The sequence below is a fragment of the Cydia splendana genome, chromosome 13 (genome assembly GCF_910591565.1).
Source record: "Cydia splendana chromosome 13, ilCydSple1.2, whole genome shotgun sequence".
NCBI lineage: Eukaryota > Metazoa > Arthropoda > Insecta > Lepidoptera > Tortricidae > Cydia > Cydia splendana.
This window is the reverse complement of record NC_085972.1, coordinates 10,707,323-10,732,732: the sequence shown is the minus strand read 5'-3', so window position 1 is coordinate 10,732,732 and position 25,410 is coordinate 10,707,323. Positions and strand designations below refer to the sequence as shown.

General features: G+C 38.9%; 1 protein-coding gene across 5 annotated transcripts in view; it reads left to right on the top strand.

Annotated features, from left to right (window-relative positions):
- The window catches only part of LOC134796034 (protein alan shepard), a 216,517-nt gene that overhangs the window by 62,676 nt on the left and 128,431 nt on the right, over window positions 1-25,410 (top strand). The window contains exon 1 of one of the 5 annotated variants that reach the window (XM_063767957.1): window positions 6,027-6,365. The exons of the other annotated variants lie outside the window; for them this stretch is intronic. The gene's annotated coding sequence lies outside the window, so the exon portion shown is untranslated. Of the gene's footprint in view, window positions 1-6,026; window positions 6,366-25,410 lie in introns of those variants that run through there. 5 annotated transcript variants of the gene reach the window in all.

Sequence of the window (25,410 nt, the reverse complement as noted above, 5' to 3'; positions counted from 1 at the left end):
GGTGACTGTACCTGTTGCGTCAATCATGACGGAGTTGAAAATCCAGTGCCGTTTATCACCCATTTGCCTCCAGCGGATCCTTAACTACTTTGGACACGTTGCCAGACGGGAGCCGGACAACTTTGAAAAGGCATGGTGGATGGCGTACGGGGTAGTGGACATCCACCAACCCGCTGGGTGGACACTGTAAAGGCCTTCCAGGGATCTACACAGGCGCCTATTATTAGGAAGGCGGAAAATCGTGCAGAATGGAGAGCCTTGGTGCACAAAATAACGACGTCATGTGGTCGCGACCCTCAGTCATGAGGAATCGAGGAAGAAGAAGTACCTGTTATAAATTTTAAGTATTCATTTAGCTCTTTATAACATTGCTGTCTCCCAAATTCTTGCAATACACTTGTTTAACCAATTCAACTCGAGCATGAAGGCGGCGTGTAATGAGGGTCAATACAAGTTCAGTTCTCGTCCGTCGTTTAAGTGGCATTAATGACTAAACTGATTTCGCAGTTAACTGGATTCACTTTATAGAATTAATTCATGGAAATCCTTATTAAGTGGGAATAAATTAAGATTAATTTGAGCACTAATCATTCCAACTATTTATAAATTGTTAATAACGCTTTGGGGTTAATGGAAAAGGTTAGTATCGAAATATTTGTGTTAAAGTATTTAGAATAATATTTGTAGATACAATTTGTAATAGTTTTTTTTTGCTTACTGGTTCTTTATTATTGTTTGTAATTGAAATAACTTTTATATTTGGTGTAACATCATTTGTGTTTAATACAAATAAGTCCTATATCATTCTCAAATATTCTATTACTATAGAATTAGTTTTATTTTTAAATATTCATCACTTGTGTTATATATATTCACATTTAAGTACATATGTACCTAGGTATATTGATGTGAATAAAATGCACTGAAACTCAACTGATGCAGTATTATAATATTAAGATGTTTAAGTCTGAAATCCGTTCCAGGGGGTAAAAAAAAAATCAACTTATAATTTTTCATACCTACATAATTTATTGTATTTAGGCCCATAAACCGGTAATAAGCAAATTTTTGTACACCGTCTTGAATGCGGAACATTTAAAAGTTTCCGTTAGATTTATTATTGGATAAACCTGCGAGTTAAAGTTGAGAAATGAACGATATGTCAACGGCATGGTTCTGGCTTAGGCAAGATAAATGAGGCCACCTAATGCAACGGATCAGGGGCGAAAATAATAACAGTCTCCTTATATACCTACCTACCTATGTCATTACTATTTACAGTATTTACTATGTAGGTGTTTGACCAATGCTTTTTTTACCAGTGTGAACAAGAGTATTTTATATTTTTATTATATAAAACACTATGATAACAGCTAGAGGTAGAGGTAACCAGACTTGATGGCTTTTCATCTAATAATTTGACACCAGAGACTATACATATATTACTGTAATCTTTCTGAACTACAACCTACCTAGGTGACCACCTGCAAAGATATATTACTCTTTGAAGGCCGCAAAAATATATGACGCTCTTATGGCTCTACAAATAAGTTCGTGTCAGATATTTTTGCGGCCTTCGTTGTGTAATATATTATTGCAGGTGACTGTACGGTCCTTATTAAAGTTCATCAACTAGGTATTAGATAGAGTACATTAGGTACCTAGTTCTCGGTTACCACACAGGTGTTCTCGTACTGGTATTAATTTATTAGGTATCGGAATGTTGTCAGTATATGTGTTACTTAACCCTTTTGCAGAAGGGTTTTCAATCAAAATCCAGTCTACATGTGGTTTGCTTTTAAATATAATGCTTCCACAAATACCCTGCATGATTTTTGCATGAAGTCAGAACGGCACGGGTGAACGTTTTTACAAACAAAATTACGCAGAGCGCGCAGGTTACGATATTTTACGCCGTAACCTGAGTGATAAATTGTCGTACTTAAGTTCCGAAAAACTGATTGGGACTGTCTCCGAAATGGGCGCTGGAATGTTGGGATTCTCCTATCCCATTTGAGATAACTGGTTTTGTACGTAAAATTACTTTTTTTTTATTTGTATTGGCCGTGTGTTTTCTATGAAATGTAGAGCAATTTGATAAAAATAATAAGAAATTATCTAAACCTACAATGCGACTATATTCCGAATAATATTAAAATGAAGGTAACTTTTATGTTATAAAACGTAACAGCATACAGAGATTGGAAATAAAGCATGGATACTTAGTAGCTAATATCTAGGACAATAAATGCTTGTAACATAAATCACGTATATTCTGCATACTTTATACATACTTTAACAAATTGTATAGTGTGTTTTTCATCCTATAGCCATATTCTGCGAGTTGAATATACAAGGTCAAACTGAGCAGCTTTTATAGTATGAATTATCTCAGATGTTTTTTTCGGGCTCGGGCCCTAATCTAATAAACAAAAGGTATTGTTTCCTTTATGCAGTGGTTACACTGCTTACAGCTAATTGCCCCGACACAAGCAACGGGAACAAGCCTGTTTAAAAAGCAAATTTACCATTACATTTATATGGTTCAAATTCATGAAACAGCCCATTCGGAGATAACACGTTTTATTACCTCCAAAGAAAATACTACCCTGATTGTTCTCTGAATGTGTTGTCACATAAATTTGAACCTTAATACTATCACGATATAGTTGCTTTTTAAACGACTTGGTTGCTTTGGCACGTGCTGAAGACCGCTCTTAAAAGAAACAAAGGCTTTTGTTTAACAAATTAGGGCCCGAGCCCGAAAAAAAATATCTGAGACAATTTTTACTATACTATAGTAATAAATAGCCCATAGTAAATAAATGTTGTTCAGTATGACCTATATATTTTATATACCTCGCAAAATTCGGCTATGGGCTGAAAAATACCTACCCCGTGAAAAATAAATACGAAACTAGTTAAATAACTCCACATTTCACCACTAATGCTACAGATCTACAGTTGTAGTGCATAATAAAATTGTTTTCTATCGTACTTTTTCTGAAACGGACGTATTAGTCAACCTCAGTACTTTTTGCGCCGAGACTGACTGAAATAGCAAGACACGTTCGTAGGTACGTTTCCGTGAAAATACGATAGAATATAATTATGCACTACATGTACCTAAAACCTACATTTACTTTTGCAACAATGTATGAACTAATATTTTAATAAACAATGATTAATATAATCGTGATTTATTCTCCCACGTTCAAGTCTGGCGCACGTAAGCGTCTCACGAGCATGAAATACATAAAACCGTTTAACCCCCTTTCGTTCCGGACTTACAAAGCAAGCGTCATTCTTTTGCGGATTAAAATGAGCTACCTACTTTGTCGCTTTACTGTACCTGCAGGGTGCCGCGTAGTGTTGCGAACTTGCACTATTTCATAATCAGACTCAGATCTTATTGGAGCTGCATTCTGGCTTTTAAAAATTGTTACCTACTGATTTTTGTTTCTGTTGTCGCTTGCACTAAATATAAGTAGGTATGAACAAGATGCACGAGCGAGTGCTTGATGTCAAAATGATATGAAATTGACAACAATTTGAAAGTTTGAATTAGCCTCAGGTTCTATAAATGTTGCTCCGGCATTATCGCCGACCAGTTTTGTACTGATAAATGTAAAAAAAAAGCAAAACATGTGGACTTCTCTTTTTGGACCTTAGGTGCATATAGGTACATGTAATTTGCGAAGTGGTTGGTTGGGGATCTATTGTACTTGCAAATAGCAATGACAGGAAATTGTGTAGCAAAAGTTAAATCTTGTGAGTCTACAATTTACTAGTATTTGTAATATTTATTTAATCTGTCAAATAACTAGGAATGTGGCCGGCAAGCACTAAGTCTGATTAAATGATCTGGTACCTACCATAGTTTTCTCGCATTTACTGTTATAGTTGTTTATTTGGTAAACATACATTTGCGTGTTTACTGTGTGATTTTACTTTTTTATTCAATAATAAAGTAAATTAAAAGCTTTACTATTGATTTCTGTAACACCGTTTTTATTCACCAGTTACCCATGTTAAGAAGGTGTTTGACCGCTAAAGGAAAAGGTTAACGTTTTTCCTGTTATTCTATTTTCAGTGATAACAAGGTTCAAAGGCAGGTAGCTGGCCGTGAAACCGCAAAGGGATTGGTAACTAGTAAGATGAATAAAGTCTAAGAAAAAAACGTGCCTCGGAAATCAAGAAAAAGTCATTCTCGGATAGATGGCGCACACACAATGGCCTATGGTCGGCTAGATGGCGTTGACCACACCGTTTCATATTTAACAATTTTAACACATAGGTATCAGTGAATGAACATGGGTCAAAATGATATAAAAATAATAAAATCATTTATCCATTATATAAATTTTTTCGATAGTTTTAGACGTTTTCATTTTGAGTTTTAGTCGTGTGTCGATAGATGGCAGTAAATTTACTGTGACTACAAAATTTACTATGACAGGACCCCTCTATACTATCTATTCTCTTTGGTAACTAGTAAATACCTAATATGGACGTAATGGCTTAATTTTATCGGGTACTAAGTAGCTTCTGCCTCTGAGTTTGTCCGCTCCGCATAGAATTTGCCGCTGAACTAAGAAACATTTTCCATACTGTTAAACGACCATTTGAAAACCGATGTCAATAACGAGTGTTCATTTTTATTTAATACTCGGGTACTACTTAACTCTTATGTTGGTAGTAGGTGTAAATTTTCCGGATACCAATTTGTTATATTTTAGTAGCCGGAACAAGCTGCCGTTATATGCATTATAAAGTTGTTTTACGACGTGTTTTACTATCATCTAAAACGTCAAACATTATTGCAAATGACATCACAGAACTACATATATTTAGCGTAAATAAGGTACAACGATGGAATTGAGGAAATGGTCCTGCGGTGTAATGACGTCATTTAGTAGCTGATATTATTATGACTAGACACCAAATGGCTCCACTGCGTTCACCCACATTGCTTCTGAAAATGGTTTGAATTGTGTTGTCAACGAGAACTAGCATGACGGAGTCGGCACTAGATCAATATCAATTAAGGGGCAGCGAAACCGGTCTGAAAGGGAATTATTTTAGAAAGATATTTTGTTCTTTTTGCGGTTGAATCGTTTCGCTATTAACGCGATGGAGAGGCCAATATCTCGGCGTACTGCAAAAGGATAAAAAGGGGAATAAAGTAACTTGTATGGCAGGTCGGCTGCAAGATGCAGAAATCTGTGCGGGGCGTGGGCGTGGGCGAACCGGTCTAGACGAGATGAACTTTAAGGACCCAGCTAAATAAAATAAAAGATCGCACCGCGACGGAGGCCAGCCCTCGTACTGCGCAATATTTGCCGCAACTTAATATCGCCAATGGGACATAGAAGCGGCCGAGATAAAAGCTTGTAGAGTCCTTCGCATACATAAGAGATCTTGTACCGAGAAACCCGCGCTGGATCAGTCTCTTAAGCCCTAAAATAAAATTGCAACAATAGCTTTCTCATGTGAGTCTAACTTCGTTCCTTTAATAAAATTGCACAAGCTTAAGGCAATTTAATGAGGTTTTCTAAAAGCATCAAAGTTCATTGTGCTGCAAACTCCCAGTAGAAAACCTCTAATTTACCTTTAGTGGACACAATTGGAAGAAAACACTAGAGGGCGTCGTGTTGGATTAGATTAGTGCTGATAAGATTAGTAGCGTCGCAGAGTGTCGCGGAGCTCCGACCGCAGCCTCCGCCATGTGAATCTGCTAATTGCCAGCTCTATCTACACTGCAGTAACTACCTACTTCACATAAGCGCTTGCTTCTGCCGCTTTCATTAATCAATCTTTGGCAAAACTGCAGCGGTGACCTCGTAAAGATGTGGTCGGCGTTTCTCAGGTCCATCATTGTTCACCGGAGACGTAAGAGGACCGTGCCTAAGCACTTCATGAATATTTATCGCAGCAAGGCGCGAGCTGGAGTTTCGCGGGCTGGACTCGGGCGGGGCTGCACCCTAATGCAATGATTCATATTCGGTTTGCGGGCGAGTTGAACGTCTTCCATTATTGTCATTCATCGGAGGAAGTGGGCGGCGAGGGGCGGCGCGGGTGCCGCCGGCGCCCCCCGCGCGACTCTCAGTCGCTCGCCGACACTCTCGCCGCTAACACGCGAGAGACGCGATGCACGTCGCCTACGCTTGACTCATTCAGTCGTTCGCGTTCCGTGTGTGAGTGCCCTCCGTGATCCGAAGCCGGAGCTTCCTAGCCGCGTGTGCAGCTGTCCAGTGCTTGCGGTAGGGCCGAGTGCCCGCCAGGAGCCAGCGATTGTGGTGCCAGTGTCTCGCGCGCCGGAGCCGACGGCTCAGCTGACCGCCGCGGTACATCGCGAGCGCACGGTGAGTGCGATCGATCACTGCATGCACGCGCTACACCACTTATGTGTGTCTATTTCGAGTCGCTCGCGAAACTCGGCCCTCGATCGCATGTACGCATTTCGCAGATCACCAGTTGCTGGCATGGGTCGACGATTTCGCTTAGAAATTGCGACCATTTTTCAAGTGTCGAGCGCGCGGTAGCGGCCGTGTTGATAAACAGTGTCGGCTTACTGTGAGGATGAGCTATGGAACGGCTCGCTTGTCTGTTTGTGGATTGTTCCATGTTATGACTTGATTCAGTGGGTATCGAGAATTTGTGGATATTATTGACATGGCACAGGATTGGTTTGTCGGCTGCCTACCAGCGGGTAAAGGATATGCAATCAGTTGGGTCAGTGACGGGCGGTCGTACTTCATCCACAGCGATCGTTAGCCGCCGCGCCGCCAGCTGACTTCCCGTCGCGTTGCACTCGCACTCGCAAAATACATGTTTTGCTCCGCCCAACTGGCCCCTATAGCTTATTATCTTATTATAATGAACCTAGTATAAAGTCCAATAACTTAATCAGCATAATAACATAAATACCTAGGTAGGTACACAGGTATTTAGTGGTATCACTGCCAACTCAACATCAATTTACAGTCAAAAAGAGGCTAATTTGCCTAGATTTAAAAACGTTACCTATACCAACCTCAGCAGCTGTCAAGTATTCTATTCAAATGAACTTCGAAAGCTGCCGTCACACATAACATAAGCTTTGTGTGTCATGAATTGTAACAGTAGGTAATAGACTTGCAGCAGTTACAACCCTATTATACATTTTTTAATTCCTATATGATACTCGTATTAAGCCTGAAAAATAAGACGTATACCGGTATTAGATTGGAATCGTATTGGTTTATGTGCTCTCGCTTCTGCGAGCGTGAACCAAATGCGAGTGACCGAGAAGTTCAGCGGAATTAAATTCAACAAACATGCCAATTCGAACGTACTGACACTGACATCAGAATGATATCTCAATGGTGTTGTTTCTTATTTATTCATCATGCGTCTCGCCTGCGCCAATACATGTACGGACAAATATGAGGGAAATGCACGATAACCGAATGACATCATCATCAGTAAGATGTCATTCCGATGTCATTGCACGTTCAAATTGGCCGGAGAGTTCAATCGATTAGGACACAAGACAAATTAAATCCAGGCCCTAATCAAGATTTCAAACTTAAATAGAGTTAGACCAAGATAAGACTGCAACGATTTTGATAGCAGTGCAAGTGTTATTAAAAAAAATAAGTTTCCTGCTAGTTGCTTTGATTAAGATATTTTTCTTAGGTAGGTACATGCAGGTAGCAGAAATATTGCTACACTAAATATTAAATGAATCAGGAGCACGGTAACAGAACTGTTATCTCTTATCAATCTGCTCTTACGAAGGTCGCTCTGATAAAAGATAAAGTTTCAGCGGCACTGCACATTCGAGGCCTTTTTCTACCGGGACTAAATCACTAAAATAATTTGAATTTGCTAACAAGTTAACTTGATAATTGATAATTTAAAATCCCGCCTAGTAACATAAATATTATTTACGAGTAGGTACCTATATATAATACTTACTCTCTCGGCAGAAACGAATTTAAATACCTAACACATTAAAATTCGGCAAACCATATTGGCTGTAGGTCATGCCAAATGAAGGAAAAATATGTACATAGGTATCCATATGTATACGCGGTAAACATTAGGTATTCTCTTGTTTTCAATAGATAAAGAATTAAAACGAAGAGTGTAATAGGAAAAAAGGTGATGTTTTTGAATAACGTAATTAAAAACAAGCTTACCTTGGCATACTTTTAAGAAAATAGGTACCTATCAATATATTTAACAAAACAATAGAAGTTAGGTACGCGTCGCGATAGTCGATTCATGGAAAGGTGTAATGCATTGGGGTACCTATACATAAGTATATTATATATAATAACTTCATAAACGATATGAATTACATATATAAAGTTCATAAAATATAGTTAGACTTGAATACTTTTTAAACGCCCCAGCTGTTAAAAATGAGAACGAACTATTTCTTAATTATTATTAATAAGCCTTTTTAGGGTACCGTACCAAAGGAAAAAACGGAACCCTTATAGGATCACTCGTGCTTCTGTCTGTCTGTCTGTCCGTCTGTCACAGCCTATTTTATCAGAAACTACTGGACCAATTAAGTTGAAATTTGGTACACATATGTAAATTAGTGACCCAAAGACGAACATGTAACGTAAATAAATGAATTTTAAACATGGGAGCCACTTTTGGGGGGTAAATGAGAAAATTAAAAAATAAAGTTTTTCAAACTATGTCGTGTTATATGTCAAATGAAAGAGCTCATTTTGAGAATTTCAAATATATTTTTTTTATAATTTTAAAATATATAGGTTAGAAGTTATTTAAGAAAATAAAAAATACAGGAAAACCTATTAGAAATGTGCAGTCAAGCGTGAGTCGGACTTAATGTACGGAACCCTAGGAACGCGAGTCCGACTCGCACTTGACCGGTTTTTTAATTACAGTTCGTGACTTTACGATTTTATTATAAGGACACTTTAGAGAAAACGGGCGATGGGATCAAATGTTGCATTTGAAATTTTGTAAGACATAAGTCAACATCTTTTGCCTACATGAGATAAAACATCAAATAGCGCTGCTGAATGCTAGTTTCAATATCGAACTATATGACGGCGACCTCAGCAATCAAGGGTTTTTCCTTTTATGAGCTCTTATGTGGCTGGCCAGGCCAAACTTGTACTTAAAAACTCTATCGGATTATATTTAAATACTTACATAAAAAAAGCATAAGTATAGTAGTAAGCCGATTCAACGGAGCCACGACGTTTTGTCGCATAAATAGTGTTTAGTTTTAAGTTTATAAAGTATATATGTATGTTAGTCTGTAAGGTATTTGTAATATGGGCCTTGTTGCCTGACTTAAATTTTAAATTAATAAATAATGAGCATACTCGTATTCATCCGAGGCATCTCTAAAACTGACATGACGCAACAATTTAACACGAGCACAATTTTCAGTAGCAATATTCACATCCTTAATTAAATGGGCAGCGGCGAACTTTGACTACACGTCGTAATGAAGCTGCCAGCCGCTGGCGCGTCCTGTGGTATAATCCTTTCAGCAACCCGACCACCATATATTGTTCAATTACTGGAGTAAGGAACTCCCAGTGACGGGACTTTAGTGTGCGATAATGTTGGACAGCTACCCGCTACCCACTGACACTGTCGGATTATTAGATATCTGGTTTTTGCTCATCAGAGGAAGTTGAGGACATCCGCTACTACTAGTTAATATTATAAACGTGAAAATTTGTTTGTTACCTACTATTTCACGCAAAATGTATGAGCTAATTTGGATGAACTGTGGCATGTAGAGAAATTATAACATTAGATTTTTTTATCCCTAAATTCATTTCTAAATCCATCCGGCTCGAAGGACCAAAAATGAAGTGGTTATGCATTTATGTATATGTATATTAAATTAAACACATATTTCTCACTGGTTCTTTATTATTTATATATAAAATACGTGATTTTGGTACAGATCTAAATCGAAAAATCTAATTATTTTAATATGTCATTGTTTAAATGTAGAAAATCAATAAACTAAACCGCAGAAGGTTTTAATACCGAACAGCGGCAAAAATGCGTAGTGGAAATTTGTATGGAAGTAGGTATGTATGATTAAAGAGCTCTACGAAAACGAAATTTCCAGCAAAACCTGGTGATTCATATTTAAAGCTGCAATAGGGTTAAGTATCAACTCGGAATGTCTTCCCGCTAAGCAATTAAATAGTTACAATTAGGGGCAAAGATCAAATACCTATTCAGTTTTATTGTTTGCTAATACGATGAATTTCTTATCTGAACGACAAAACACAGATAACGCTTAATTGTTATGTAAGTATGATAAAACAGAAGTGAATTTTAAAACATTAGCTATTTATGTGTCGGCCAAATATATCTCGTTGATAACCAAGTTTAAATATGCTCCACCTATGTTCGGCTAATGGGTCAGTCCATTGTCAGCGGGTTATTCAACATCGAGGAATGCGTACAACGCATTAAGGGCAAATAGGCTCCCGTATCTGAGGTACAAAAGAGTATTGACATGGCGAGATAACCGTATCTGAGTGTAAACATGTGTGGTATCTTGCGGCCGGTTTACACTTATTGTGCCGTTATCGCGGCTAGCGCATTATAATGTCCGATAAGCAAATAAATGGCTATTCTCCGAGCCAGTACCATCAGGTCGCTTACCGCTTTTACTTGACATCCAACATGCACATCCCATTCTTCTCTATTTTTCGCCTATTTGTAATACAAGTGATGTGACGGGAAATCAATTTACCATGCAAATTCAACTGGAATACAAACCTTCCATTGCAATCCCGTTTCTCCCAAATTACTGTACTCGAGATATGATTGGAGCAGGCGGCCCCGGCCCGTCTCGCACTAACCGCCGGGTAACGACTAGAGACTTGGCTCGACGTCGACGTTGCTTCCACACAAGTTCACGAGTAAACTTGAGTTGTCAACTTAGGCAAGTGCAAACCGCTTCTGAAGTAAACGTACATACATGAGTACCTATGCTTCTCGAGTGTCAAAGGCTTTGTGCAGCGGTTGAACATTGGAAGTTTGTCTCGTTAGTTAGATTTATATGTGAGCAAAGTTATTAGGAAACCAGTTCTTCAACTCCAATTACTATTGAGTGTTTATGCCATTGAACGTTAAAGACCGTAAAACTTCAAGTTAAATTACATCAAGACAAGACAAACAAGATACTTCATAAAGAAAATCAAACAATATCGATTGATAATGTTCATGCGAAATGGATTTTCTGTCTCAGGAAATTCCAGGGTGGAGTGGGTGGCGATAATAGAGAGGAGAAATTGTATTGTACGCATCATGTAGTGTAGGCGTTAGATTGTAGCTTGAATGCAAATTGAAATAGTGTGCAAGCTGCGACGGTGCGCGCGAGTGGCGCGCCGCGTTCGTTCACTTCGCGCAGGCTATATTTAGTGGGAGCCGAGGTGCAGCGCCGGACGCCGCCCGCCGTCTGACCTACCGCAACCACGCTGTCACAGTTCCGATGCGCTCGCGCAGCCTCTCACCCAACTTCACGAGGATGCACCGGCGGCACGTACGCGCATACCTAACCGCAATTTCAGTTCCGCCTCACAAATGCATCCGTTAAGCCGACGCACTTTTCGACTTTCAGCAGAAGCACTGAGGCGAAAGATAGCGCATGCAGTGAATCGGAAGATGTAGTCGCAGATGGGGCGACTCGCTGAACATTATTCAAAATGATTTTATATTAAGCTTTCCCAGCGCTATAAAGTGGGTGTGATAAATATAACCATATGATAAAGCACATAAGCAGCAAATTAGATAAAAAGAGCGTAAAATTCGATATTAAGAGAAACAATTTTGCTGGAGCCGTTAAATAAAATTAATTTCAACGCTCCGATGAGCCTTTATGGACTGGAGTTATTACTTTCCGCAAATACCACGTAATCCTATATTAACCCCAAACCTTTAGATGAAATGAATTTCGTGTTTATTTTTACGAGTAATTATTAAGATCGGTTGGTTAGAATCTATGTTGGCTTATGTAGTTAGGTAGCGGGCAAATGTTGCCAAACTCTGAAACATGGCATTAGCATGGATTGCTCCATTAATAGCGCTTATGATTAATATCGGTTATTGTTATTAAATGAGCACCTAAAAGTCACAGTAGACCAATCAGCATACAAAAAAAGTATGCTCTACAGCTCTTCGGACCTATACATGTATATTTACTGTCATATCTCATATGATTAGATTAGACTGACGCCTGTGATTCCTCTGAAAACTGCGTACGTTCGTACTTACTACTTACGCAATCGTCAGAATAGAGCGTGGATCGGTTTCGACAGCTGTACCTGTTTTGTATGGGATTTTGAGTTTCCAAAACGTTCCGCTTGGCGCGCTGTTCAAAATCCCGTATAAAATGAGGCTTAACGTAAACACGTACGTCCGTCACGCTATCAAATGAAATTTAAGTACACTAGGGGTTTTGAACAACATGTCAATGTGCATGTAAGTACTATACAGTTAGTTTTTCTATGATACAGATAAATCGAAATCTGTATTGGTGGCCTAAAATGTATACATGGCAACACAGATTGCGGGAGACAGTGGGTAAAGTGCTGAGTGGTGTCGCCGGGCCGGGTGCGTCGGCCGGCGGCGGCGGCGCGCCGCGGCGCCGGCTGGGTCAGCCGCCTCTATTAAAGCCCAGATTGATCGCTGCTCTGTCGGGGTTCACTGTATCTAGACTTCTTGACTAGGGCTGCCAAACATTTTGCTAAACGCTTTTTGATTACGAAGCTAGAACTTCAAATCATAGAACACGCCAGCAAAGCAAGAAATTAAGATGGATTTTGGTTAAACTAGCCGATAAAACCAAAACATCATCCATAAACGGCTTTGATAGACGGATGCACAGACAATAGTGATTCCATAAGAGTTCAATTGCTTTTGTTTTGCAAGTTTTGTTATGGAACACCTAATAACTTTAGATATTGTGGCTAGAGCTTCCGGATGTTACATTTAAGGAAACTCGTTTCTAACCGCCGACATTTATGACAACCTTAGATTAGAAAGACTTCTTTTATCAACTAGCCGATGGTTAAAATGTGATACCAGCAAACTACACCACTACTTTATTGGCGACAACTTGACGTTGAATTCTAAGGAGATTGAAGTCATTCATACTGCATAATATAAAAGACCAATCTCAAGTTAACCTAAACCAGCAGGCCTATTATGGGTTATGGGTGGCTTTATCCACTTGACAAAATATCCGTCACTTTTTAACAGAGCGCGATTGAAAGTGACGGATACCGTTTTATCGCGCTGTCACGTAGACGATCGACCATCATATCCGTACTCCATGATTTGCTGACATTTGTAGATCATATCTGTTTGCACACATTTTTCCGAATAACGATGCGCCGAGTGCGAAACATCACTCTGCAAAGCAAAGGAATATATTTGAATATGTTTGCATAGAAAATTTTTAGAATTAATAGCGCAATAATTACTATTTTAAACCTGTGAATTCGATAAGTTTCTGTCCAGGCGGCTTAGCACGGTCGCGTTTTTATCCCTTGTCACCATGCCTGTCACGTTCTAACAAGTATGTAAGTGCGAAAGGGACGCGCATAGTGATAGTCGATAAAAATGGAACCGTGCTGAGCCCGCAGGTTTCATCTGGGGCATGTCACGCTTTCTTGTTGATTGAATTTTGTAAATTATGAACGTTCAGATTTATCAATATGGGTAATATAGTTTGTCAAAGGATTGTCTCATTTCAATCATAGACAGAGAGAATCATACTATATTTGTCTTACACTAGTACTAGCCACCAAAAGAAAAGGATGAGTATAGTTTTCCTGGTTCGTACCTACTGACTGACAAATTGGTTTGACCAACTATAGGTAGACAATACATACATGACGCAATGCAATTTATCATTTTATAAGTCATGATTTCTGAATAATTTTAGTGACGTCACACGTTTTTCACGTAACCTTTTATTACTTCTTATCTGATATTTTATTGCAATTCACGATAAAATAAGAGGTACTCCACGAGGCATGTAGATAAGAATTATGTTGGTTGCCAGGCTGGGAATTGCTTATGCGGCCCTCCAGCAACGTATTCGGTTTCATTGTTATAATACAACTGGATTTAATTAAAGTTGAACTACAGTTACATGGTTTTTTAAACCAAATTTATAGTTGTAGCCTCTATTTTTAGGTGCTTTTCCCTCTAAACTTTTCTCGTCGCTGTAAAATCTACAGTCGTTGTGTGGGACATGTAGCTCGACGCTCGCTAAAATTGTTATGAGAATTGAAAGCCCCACTAGTTGCCTACGCTGGAATTCAAATCTGCGCTGGCTTGTAGTTTTACTAACCGAGTATTTTGAGCAATTTTAAATGCAAATCACATGCGGCTGTTTTCAAATAGGAAGTATTGTGCCGATTAATGATAACATTTTGTGTAATAGTAAGTAATGAGTCAAGCGCTGGTAGCCTAGCGGTAAGAGCGTGCGACTTTCAATCCGGAGGTCGCGGGTTCAAACCCCGGCTCGTACCAATGAATTTTTCGGAAATTATGTTCGAAATAAATATCATTTGATATTTACCAGTCGCTTTTCGGTGAAGGAAAACATCGTGAGGAAACCGGACTAATCCCAATAAGGCCTAGTTTACCCTCTGGGTTGTAAGGTCAGATGGTAGTCGCTTTCGTAAAAACTAGTGCCTACGCCAATACTTGGGATTAGTTTCCAAGCGGACCCCAGGCTCCCATGAGCCGTGGCAAAATGCTGGGACAACGCGAGGAAGAAGAAGTAAGTAATGAGTCATTTTTATTGACAACTGTATGATTAACACTGTAAATTTCTGTGATTTTCTGCTTACTTAACACATTCACTGCCCCCGACGCACATGTGCGTCCACCGTCATACAAGTTTGTTCCTAGGCCACGCCCCCTGGCAGCGCCCCCCTGAATGCGTTAAAAAAGAAAGTTACCTAATACTTATACAAATACACTACATTAAAAGAATCCGAATTTTCACTATGAATCTTAGCACCTACTACTGAATCGATTCTATCCATAAAAAGATGATAGTGCCGCAGTGCAACTGTATCGATGAGATAGCGAATCCGTGACTGTATCGTTGAACAATTTACTGTTCACTTTGGGTCTGAATCATGTGTTGCCGTCCGTCATACACTGAACAGTCATCTCACGTCACTTGACATTAGCTAACGAAGGAAACCCTGCAAGTTCCAAGGTTCAGTTGACATTGTGTAATTTAAGTTATTTGTAATGAAGCGTAGGGTTGGCTTTCGCTATCTATCGCCGCCCTCGTCACGCGGCGTGCGGATGTCACTGATAACTCTCAACAATGTCATGTGCGACGACGCGTCTACGCTTGTTTTCCTTACCCAGCACTGATAACGTGAATGACAATCGCTGTGGCAACTTGCATGTATATTTTGCCTGATTCGGGTTTCACGTGAGTCCTGTCCGATAAACAGGGTTAATAGCCAAAACAAGTGAAATATTATGTGTAGATTTGAAATGTTAAATAAATACGATTGCCTGTATGCAAATAAATAACATTGTTTTTAGCTAAAGAAGATGTGATGTGTCACGGCCTTAAGTGGGTTAAAATTTCGTTACCGCGGCTCTGTCACATAGTTGGACGGCAAAACGCACAAATGTGTCTATTCTCTCACAACTTGGCATCAAGACTCGGCTGTCCACCATATGTCTGCATCGCATACTGTCATATTTCAGTCACATCATGCGAAGAGAGGATAGCAATCTGGAAAAATTGGTCATTGTTGGCAATACCGAAGGCAAGAGAATACGAGGCCGATCGCCAACACGTTGGTCTGACCAAATAAAGGAAGCCACCGCCTCTTCCAAGCTACATCAAGTAGTGAGGGCTACTTTGGACCGCAACCGATGGAGACAGATTATTTATTTGAGGGGTTCCAGTGACCACGATCCTCAGTAATGAAGGACCGACCAGAAAGAGAGAGTCACATAGTTGACATAGTACAACCACTGTACAAAGTACAACCACTTACAGAAATGTTACTTCAAACATTCTTTAACATTGTCACACCATAAAATGGAAAAATGGTTACGCTATTCATGAAACAAATCAATACGTGTCGGAGAAGTAATGTTAAACTTCTGAACAATTTTTCATTTTCTGGAAGTTATGAGATTTATGTCGTAGCTACCCGGAAGGCGGGACACAGTCGACCCGGAATTGGCAGTAATTCTTTCGAGAAGTCGCTTAAGGGAATTTCTCCTTATCTTTCATTACTGTGGAATGGAAGAGATATCAAATTTGTTAGATTCAATTCCTCGCGCGATGATCGTCCCGCGGCTGGCAAAGTACCGATTACGAAAGTTGGGTAAAATGAACCATCCCGTATTATGTTAAATACATTTTTCCGTAATCTATGATTGAAAACACTTTGACTAAATGGACATACCTTATGATGCCTTATCTAATATACCAGTTCAAAAATAACAAAACAATGTATGTACGGATCTAAGACTGACTTGTTGACGTGGTTGAAGTGCCCTATGTGTTCGCTAAATCGTCTTTTTTGCCTTGATAAGGGTTAAAGTTCATTACAAATCTTGTCTTAATATTTATCTTCATTAATGTCTCATAAAGCGCAAACCATTTGCTTTAACTTCATTTGATTCATGATCTCTAAATGAATAAAACCTTTATGATAGTTGGTGTTAGTAGGCATTGCGTCATATATGTATGTAAATGTATGCGGTGAATCCGAGACTCCTAGCCACTGCAACTCGGTATTTGGAGTCGATCTCCACACCCACGACTATAGCGTCATAATTTAGTATTATTAGTCAACTATAGTAGTAATACAATAATTAGTTATGTTTATAACTTACATGTTTGGTATACCCGTTAATGTAAGTTAATAAATGATAAATTAATGTAAAGAATAACTTACAAACTTACATTAAACCTATGTTTTTAGGGTTCCCTACCCAAAGGGTAAAACGGGACCCTATTACTAAGACTCCGCTGTCCGTCCGTCCGTCCGTCCGTCTGTCACCAGGCTGTATTTCACGAACCGTGATAGCTAATAGACAGTTGAAATTTTCACAGATGATGTATTTCTGTTGCCGCTATAACAACAAATAAGTACTAAAAAGTACGGAGCCCTCGGTGGGCGAGTCCGACTCGCACTTGTCCGGTTTTTTAAATATCGTGAAAACTTTTAGTAGGTCGAAACAGTACTAAGAGCTATATTTTAATACGAAAAGCCATTACCGGCCAGCTTTGTCAAATGCTTCCATGATCGCTTATAGGAATCGTAAAGGCAGGAAAGAGGGCATGGGAGGGGTAATGGGCCTCTCCGCGTGTGGCAAAGTCGATAATTGGGCCCATTAGGTGTCGACTGCAGGTGCCCGCTGCCGGCGAATTATTTAGAAGCCTTCGCCTTATACCTACTAAGAATATTACTTATTTCACCTTCCAGCAGACTGCAAAGCGAAAAGCATAACATACTGCCTTAAACAATGCCGCCGAACAAAGTCAAAGCGAAATTAAACCCGAAATGCTGCATGCTTTCCGAGCATAACGTAAGAGAGAGTAGGTACAAATAGTGCTGGAAAATGGATCGATCGTGTAAAACGAATACTTAGCTGAAACATTTCTTTTCGTGGGAATAAAAATTGTGCGTGTCCAAAGTAGCCTTTCACGTCGGAACAACGTTTCCAGTAATGATCGCCATCAATAATGGAGACTGACGACCTTCTAAAATAAGGTAGCAATGCGGGCTTATAAAATTCTTGTCATAAGCGTCCTTAAAGTCCCACCGTGATTGCCAGTCTTGGGGAGGTATCCGAAGTGTTAAGTCACTTGGGATTTTCTCCCAAGTTTCCGTGCCAGCGGGCGCAGTCGAACTGTTAACACTTTGAAGATTTAAAAATTCCCTTTCGTTGACATTTATTGGAAAGAGCTTTGGAACTACTTCTTGTTAGATATACCTGTCTTCCGCGCTATGAGTCTACATCTTTTACACTGAAATGGCTGTACATAGCATACATCCAGTCGAATGGCATACTTTCTGTTATATGCTGTTTGAAATGCTACTGTGATAAAATGTATCAACTAAAAATAGTTTCTTTATTGTTTCAGGTATGTTTCTACTTTACACATGAAAATGGTGAAACTCAACTTACCTACGGGGTACAAGTTATGTTTCCTTTAAACTTAACTACTTACCAGGTATCATAATTTTTAAGAAAAGCTGGGGTCGTAGTTTTATGCCTAGACTTAGGAAAGATAATTTCAGTTTCAGTGATTCACCTTTTTAATTCATTTTATTTTGGTACCAATTGAAATCTAAATTACTTTTTCAATTGTAATCATTACACGTCAGCTTCTTAGTCCTGTATTTACGCAGACAATGCCATGTCCTGGTGGAATCTTCAATTAAATCAGAGGGTTCATAACCTCGCCCGACCCGCATCGCTGTCAGACCGACCAACCAATCACGGGGCTTAGGGCTCCTGCGCACCCATTCATTTTGGCTATTCAGAACCATGTGTGAGAGGCTTACTCAACGTACTGAGGCAATGGTTGTCTATAGGATTATGGATTTTCTTGTGCGATTAATAGAAATGTAAGACTTATTTAGTCTTGATGTTGATTTCGCCGTATTTATAAACAATTTTTTATGCAACGTATATCTAATTCTAATTTAAAATTAGCTTGTTAAATTTAATAATCGTTACCCAATGATTTATTAATATTTCGTATTAAGACTTAGATGTAATGAACTACGGCATGGACTTGTATTATTAACATTAATTGCGGTAATAATGTATGACTATGAGGTGTTCAATCGGGCATAGAAATGAGGTCATGGTAGAAATCACTATTTCAATATAGACAGGGACTGAAACAAGGAAGTAATAAAAGATACTGACTCTGCTCGAATGAGTTTAGCCTGGAATATTTAACAGCAATATTTCTTAGAATCCTTATGTATAAAACTTTGTTTTCTGTCGTTTCCTATCATTGCTTTGTAAGTCTGGTGATCCCCGCGCAGTATATTATAGTTGTTTAGGTAATTTAAGACCATATCCAATTCTTCATTCCGTATGACTGCTTGGGTTATACTTTCGCGTTATTACTGTTTAACAGTACAGTACTGAAACTAAAGTTACAATGCTTAAAATGCCTAAAACATTATAATAAACATAAACATTTGGTAGCGCTAAAAAGGCTCGTTTTTATGCTTTATTTATATAATCAGTCTAGAATTCTATATATCTAGACAGATAAGATAGTAAAGTTCACAAACGCCACCGAGCTTGGCGTCGGTGTCATGTTTGCGCCGACCGCATCACGCTCCATCTTGTGGCGTAAATATTTGATCGGCAACCGATCGCCGACCTTATTGACTGCTATGCGATAGCCATTGCAAAACACAGGATACTTTCTCGTTTCACGACGGTGGGGAGACTTCCTAAACCAGGATTTCCAAGTTAAGTGTCGTAACGTTGAAACATTGTTGAATAATTGACAAAAAAGAGAAGTAGGGTGTTTAACTCAGGTTAAAGTCAACATTTCGTCCCTTGGTTAACAAGATAGGTGATAATTCTTCCAATTGCGTAATGTGCATAACCTTACCCGTGTACTCATCCGATTATCAATGAATTTAGCAGTGCTACCATCATTTATTTCGGGAGAAACAAGCGTCTTCAAAACAAGACCTTTGAATTGGAGTAGACTGATGTGCAGTGACGCGCGGTCACCGGCCGAAGATATCGAACATCCGTATTATGTCGGGGGTTGTGTTGTGTATGATTGTAAGAATCGAGAACATATTTTTTTTATGGAAATATACGATGGTAGAGTAACAAAAAAATTGAGACAAATGCACAAACTTATAACTATAAGTAGCATTTATTTATGTTTTTTTTCTCGGAAGTGTGTGTTAAGTCACAAAGTGCTACCCTCTTCGCTATACTAGGTGTATATGTAGAAAAGTAGATACTTATGTTACTGTAACATCATATATCCACACGAATAAACTGTAATAGTGCATAAATTCGTAATGACTATGCAATTGTAACTCATACTTGGAGCGAGATAAAATAAAAAACTCATTAGTTTATGTGCTAATCTAGTCGTTTACTTATGATTCACGTGCATAATAGCCTTGTTAACAAGTTTCTAATTTACATATAAATATGTAAGAGCAGGTAGTAACGGTAATAGTATTAGTAAAAAAATTATGAGATGACGGACAACAGAGAGGAATGGAAGGGAAAGACAATGCTGCGCCGACCCCAAGTGAATGAGACAAGGGCAAGATAATGATGATGATGAGTGTTAGTAAAAAAAGCTAACCTAACAAACCTACATAATTATATTCCCAATTTAAAATTGAAGTAGATAATTAATATTATTATAAGTACATTGTTTTGGGTCTAGTCACTCGGATTTTATCTAATAATGGTAACATTACCCATCAGGACCAGGAACCGTTTGTCGCGGAGGTACTACCCATACTCAAATAGGCCGCTTTCAGCGGTGGTGATGAGCGACCGGACAATCCCATCGTTCAGACGGGGTGGGACGATATTTTGTGCAGGAGGACCGTTGAAAATATGTTAGGGGAGGCAGAGAACCTTGGGCTTTGGAGGCCAAGGAATTCGTTAGGTGATTTGGGTCGGCGGCTGAGGGACAGGGGGTGCGATCCTCGGTCCGGATCTACCTGGTCCAACTGATCTCATTGACGTCATCGCGTAACGCGGCCAGTGTTTTGGGGACATTTGAGACAGACATTCGTGACCGTAACTTTATTTAACCTATATTATTATTTAAAAGATGATCAGCCTGCGTTGCGGATAATTAACTTACATTTAAATAACTGGATTATTTTTATGGTTTTCATACAAATAAATACATATATTATTCTACAAATCATCAAAGTCCCACAACCGATTCAATATGATTATACAATATGGAATCTCAGAAAAAGCTATTAATTACTGAACAGTGTAATTCCAATAGTTGACAACCCGTTAGTCACCTCTACTGCTTGCAATTAAGATTGAAAGTGGCAACTATTGGGGCAGTGGATGCGACGCCACTGGTATACCTACATGTGTTTGTCGATTTATTCTTATGAATAATAAAAGGTACATTCAATGAATAAATGATTGATTGGAAACGAAGCTCTCCGGTAACGGTACAAAAAATCGTGTAAGTAAAGCGAATTCATAAAATTATTATGAATTTCCCCACATTTGTATTTAAAATTCAAGAGAGTTTTTTATAATAATTTTAGTTACTTGCTACTTACCTGCAAGGCGCAGTCCGGTCACCCACCCCCTAAACTAATTAAGGGGGTAGCTGCGTGCGTTTCATACAAACCTTTTAATCTATTTTGTTGCGCGACCGTTCAAGCTAGACTAATTACGAAATAAGGTGAAACTTGAATACCTACCTAGTTATAAGTTTGTTCAGTCGATAATTCTGTACTTTTAAAATTGGCAACAGACAGTTATGCTTATCATGTGACAATTATTTTACATTAAGAAACTATTGTGCTCAGTAAACAAAGTGCATAAATGAAACGGGTCACTTTACCCTTGCGGTTAGATTACTATTGTATTATAAAGGCCGTTTTTTATACAACACTTAGGAAAACGTGACAACTGAAGGAACAAACACATAAACGCTTTGTGTATTGATTATTAATTGAAGTTTCATAACCGTATCGTTAAATCGCTTCACCGTTGATAGCAGTTTTTAATTACACTACATCATCTCGCCAATGTTTATTCATATCGTATGAATCAACGGTTGAAATCGGATGAAACGGTCCGTGATCGATTCAGACTACTCGCCTCAGTATGCGCTCGAAAGCTGCGCGGACACATGCTGATTTGTCTCGTCGGAATTCGCTCGGAACAGTCGGAACTCACCAGTCTCCCCACACACGCGCAAATAGTATGTTGGTCTTCTCTCGACGAGTATCTCAGAGAGTTTAACAATTTTATAACGTTCTAATTCATTGGCGATTTCAAGCGAAGTCTAGGCTAATGAAAAACAGCTGTCGTATACTTTAAATAAAACACGACGCCAATCAGGCCATCAAGCGCTAAGAATGTCAAGAATGTACATCAAAGTTATTAGCATAGACGTGGGCTAGACCTCACGAATTTATTGCAATGTGGCATTTCCTATTAGCTATGCGGCCGCAGAAGGAATGCGAAGCGCCGGTGAATCATGCCGCTCCGCGGGTCCTGAGGTCGCGCGGTTTCGCGATGCCGTCATTATTACTGCATTGCCTATGACTACTTCATCGATAAATGTTTCCACGATACGCTAGCGATACGTCCCTTCCCCGAAATAAACTCGGAAAAACCTTTAACGATATTGCCCATGAATAACTAAAGTGCCGAGCGCTCACGTTAGATTTTTCAGAGCCCAATATCTTAAACGCCTACATAGAACATTCATGTGATCGCACCGCCATCACTCTATGGAGATCAGTGCGTACATGGGCATCTACTACTGGATATTTGAACTAATAAATTTAACCGATTCTGTCTCTTACCACAAAGCAAATAGAGGTGTTGATTGCCTGCCCGGTGCGTACGTTGAGGTCGATATATTGGAGATGTTTATTGGCGAGAATTGGGCGCATCCCGGCTGCTCGACGAAATCGCTATCCGTTGTACGCTGCGGGCGCTATTATTTGATGGGACTTAGTTCGGACAAACCAGATTTGGTGTGACGTTAATGTAATAACAGATAGAACTTCCGCCCCCAGCGTAACTTCGATATTGGCTCATATATGTTTTGTGACAGTGTCGTTTTTATTAGTTGTTGGTTGGTTTTCTTGGAGTAAAAAGTTACTTAATATTGATAATATCCTTGAAACAAATTAGTAAATGGTGGAGTCACGCTGGGTTAGTTGCGTGAGTTGATTTATCTTCATTAGCTACGATAAATTAGCTCGTGGAACAAGGCTCCAGTCCAGCTGTCAACGTCACTCCTCTCGTAAGACTAACGTATCGCTGTTGCAATTGAATCATTAGATTATCTATAGAACGTATACTCGTAAATGAAAAAAAGTCTACATCCGCACATTTTCTATTTTATAAACTATGCTAGTTTATATTAAATGTTAAAGTTTGATACGAGTTAAACTTTAGCGAATATTTTAAAGGCTTTACAAATTCTCGGCCCTAATCTTTGTCAAAAGGTCCCATCGAAGATCGAAAACTTGAAGTTTGACAATCATCTCGCTCCGATCGCGGTTCTTCCTGTCACGTAGTTCCACGAAGCAGTCCAATATTAAACCAATTTTGTTGAAAACTTTTATGTTCCTTAAGGTTTTATTACTAAAGTTTAGAAGCTCTACCGTAAATCGGGGTTAAATCGCGTTTTGACATGTCTATATAAAATCCAATTTAAAATTAAATATTTGATGTTGTCTCACTTGTATAGCTTATTTTCTTTTAGTTTTATTCTTCCTCATTGATCTTAAATGCTAATCTAGGCAAAGCTGCAATTCTAAATGTTACTGTTCGGATTCAGACTACACCAGCATGCTGCCAGTGCCAACTGCATTACTGCAGGCAACGGTTAACTTAATAAAATGTCTCGATATAATGACCTTTTCGACGTTTCCTGCCAGTAATGCAGTCGGCAGCATTACTGCAGCAGTAATAAATCCATACTAATACTAATAAATCCATAAATATATAATAATAAATATTATAAAGGCGAAAGTGTGTCTGTCTGTCTGTTACCTCTTTGTTAGTTTGAGTCCCGGGGATCCTTCCCATAGGATAGTTTTTATGTCGGAAATCATCCCTGAAGAGAGTGCAAAGGCAGGTGGAATTGAAAGAGTTAATGAATTGCCTAATAATTGAATCAATGGGCGAATGGAATAATTGCTATTAGCATTATCCAGGCGCTATACCTACTTAGCTGCTATCACTAATTCCACGCAGACGAAGTCGCGGGCAAAAGCTAGTAATAAATATTATAAGGACATTCTTACACAAATTGACCAAGTATGATAATGCTGGTGTTGTCTGAATCTGTACCGTACCTTTACACAAGTGGTACTGTGGTCGACACACGTGTCATAGGAAATGGAAATCATGTTACGCATTGTGAGTCCACCCATCATTGGACAGCCGTCAATTGGTCCTTTGTGAGCCGTGTGCGCCGACCGTATGTCGCCTCTGCGCTTCCCTACAGTTCATTGAAGAAACTATAAATAGCTACGACGCATTTAAACTGATTGATATATTATTCATATTTATTAGAGGGGATGTCATGATTTAGTGGACATGTTTGTTCCTACGAGACGATTTAGGGTCGTTGGTTTTAATGTTATATCCCACACGTTTTATTTCAATTGAATCGATTTAGATCCCTTATTCTGATAACAATAAACTTTGAATAGTGCAAGACAATTAGATAAACATTATAAACCTTTGTAGTCAGGTTAACTAGCAATAGACCCCTATACAATGAACCGCTTTCAAGTCAAAACTAAGTCTAGTAGGTACGTCTAAAACGTAGTCACGTAAAACGGCGAATTAAGAAGTACCTAGGCTAAATTTATTGCATTTAATTTAATAATGTCAGGAAAAAGGAAAAAAAACGTATAAATATAAAAGGTTATATTATTAATAGTAATATAATAATTTATTATACTAAGGAAACGCTGTTGTTTTTTTTCTTTATGAGTAGGTACCACAGGGCGCGGCTCGCGCTGCGGCTAATCAGCCTCATCGCAAACCTTTCGGGAAATCGCCTGATCAAAGGTGGCTTTGATTCGCCCGACCAAAGCTATCTTTTGTAATGCTTCTCCTATTTGCAACAACAATTAATTATTTAATCTTTTCTTTATTTCACACTTTATTAGGTCTTTTCTAACCGCATTTAGGATCGTTGATACGGTTCCCTCGAGATGCCCTTATAAAGATAAAACTTTCATCAGTTTTAAAGTCTTTGAAAGCAAAGAAATTTGACTAAGCGTTATGATTGGGGGAACAATTTCCCGAAGGACAGAAAGCCTCATTTCCTGGAGGCTTGGGCTCGTGGCCGGCGGCGCCGCCCGGCGCCTGACTGCCTGACATTCGCTCTCCAAAATATTTTAAGCTTCCGTTACATTTCTCAACGCACGACACCATTTCAGTTTCATGCTCGTTCAAATACTTATAGTCATTCGAGGATTAATTTTGGAAAGAAGATTTATTTCAACATTGTAAATTCCATTGCACGTCGCTATTTATCATCGAGAGAGTATTTCCTATTATATCTCGTATTTTAGATATATTACATAGACATAATATATCTTGCACATTCGAATTCTCAATTGCATCTAAGACCAGAACATT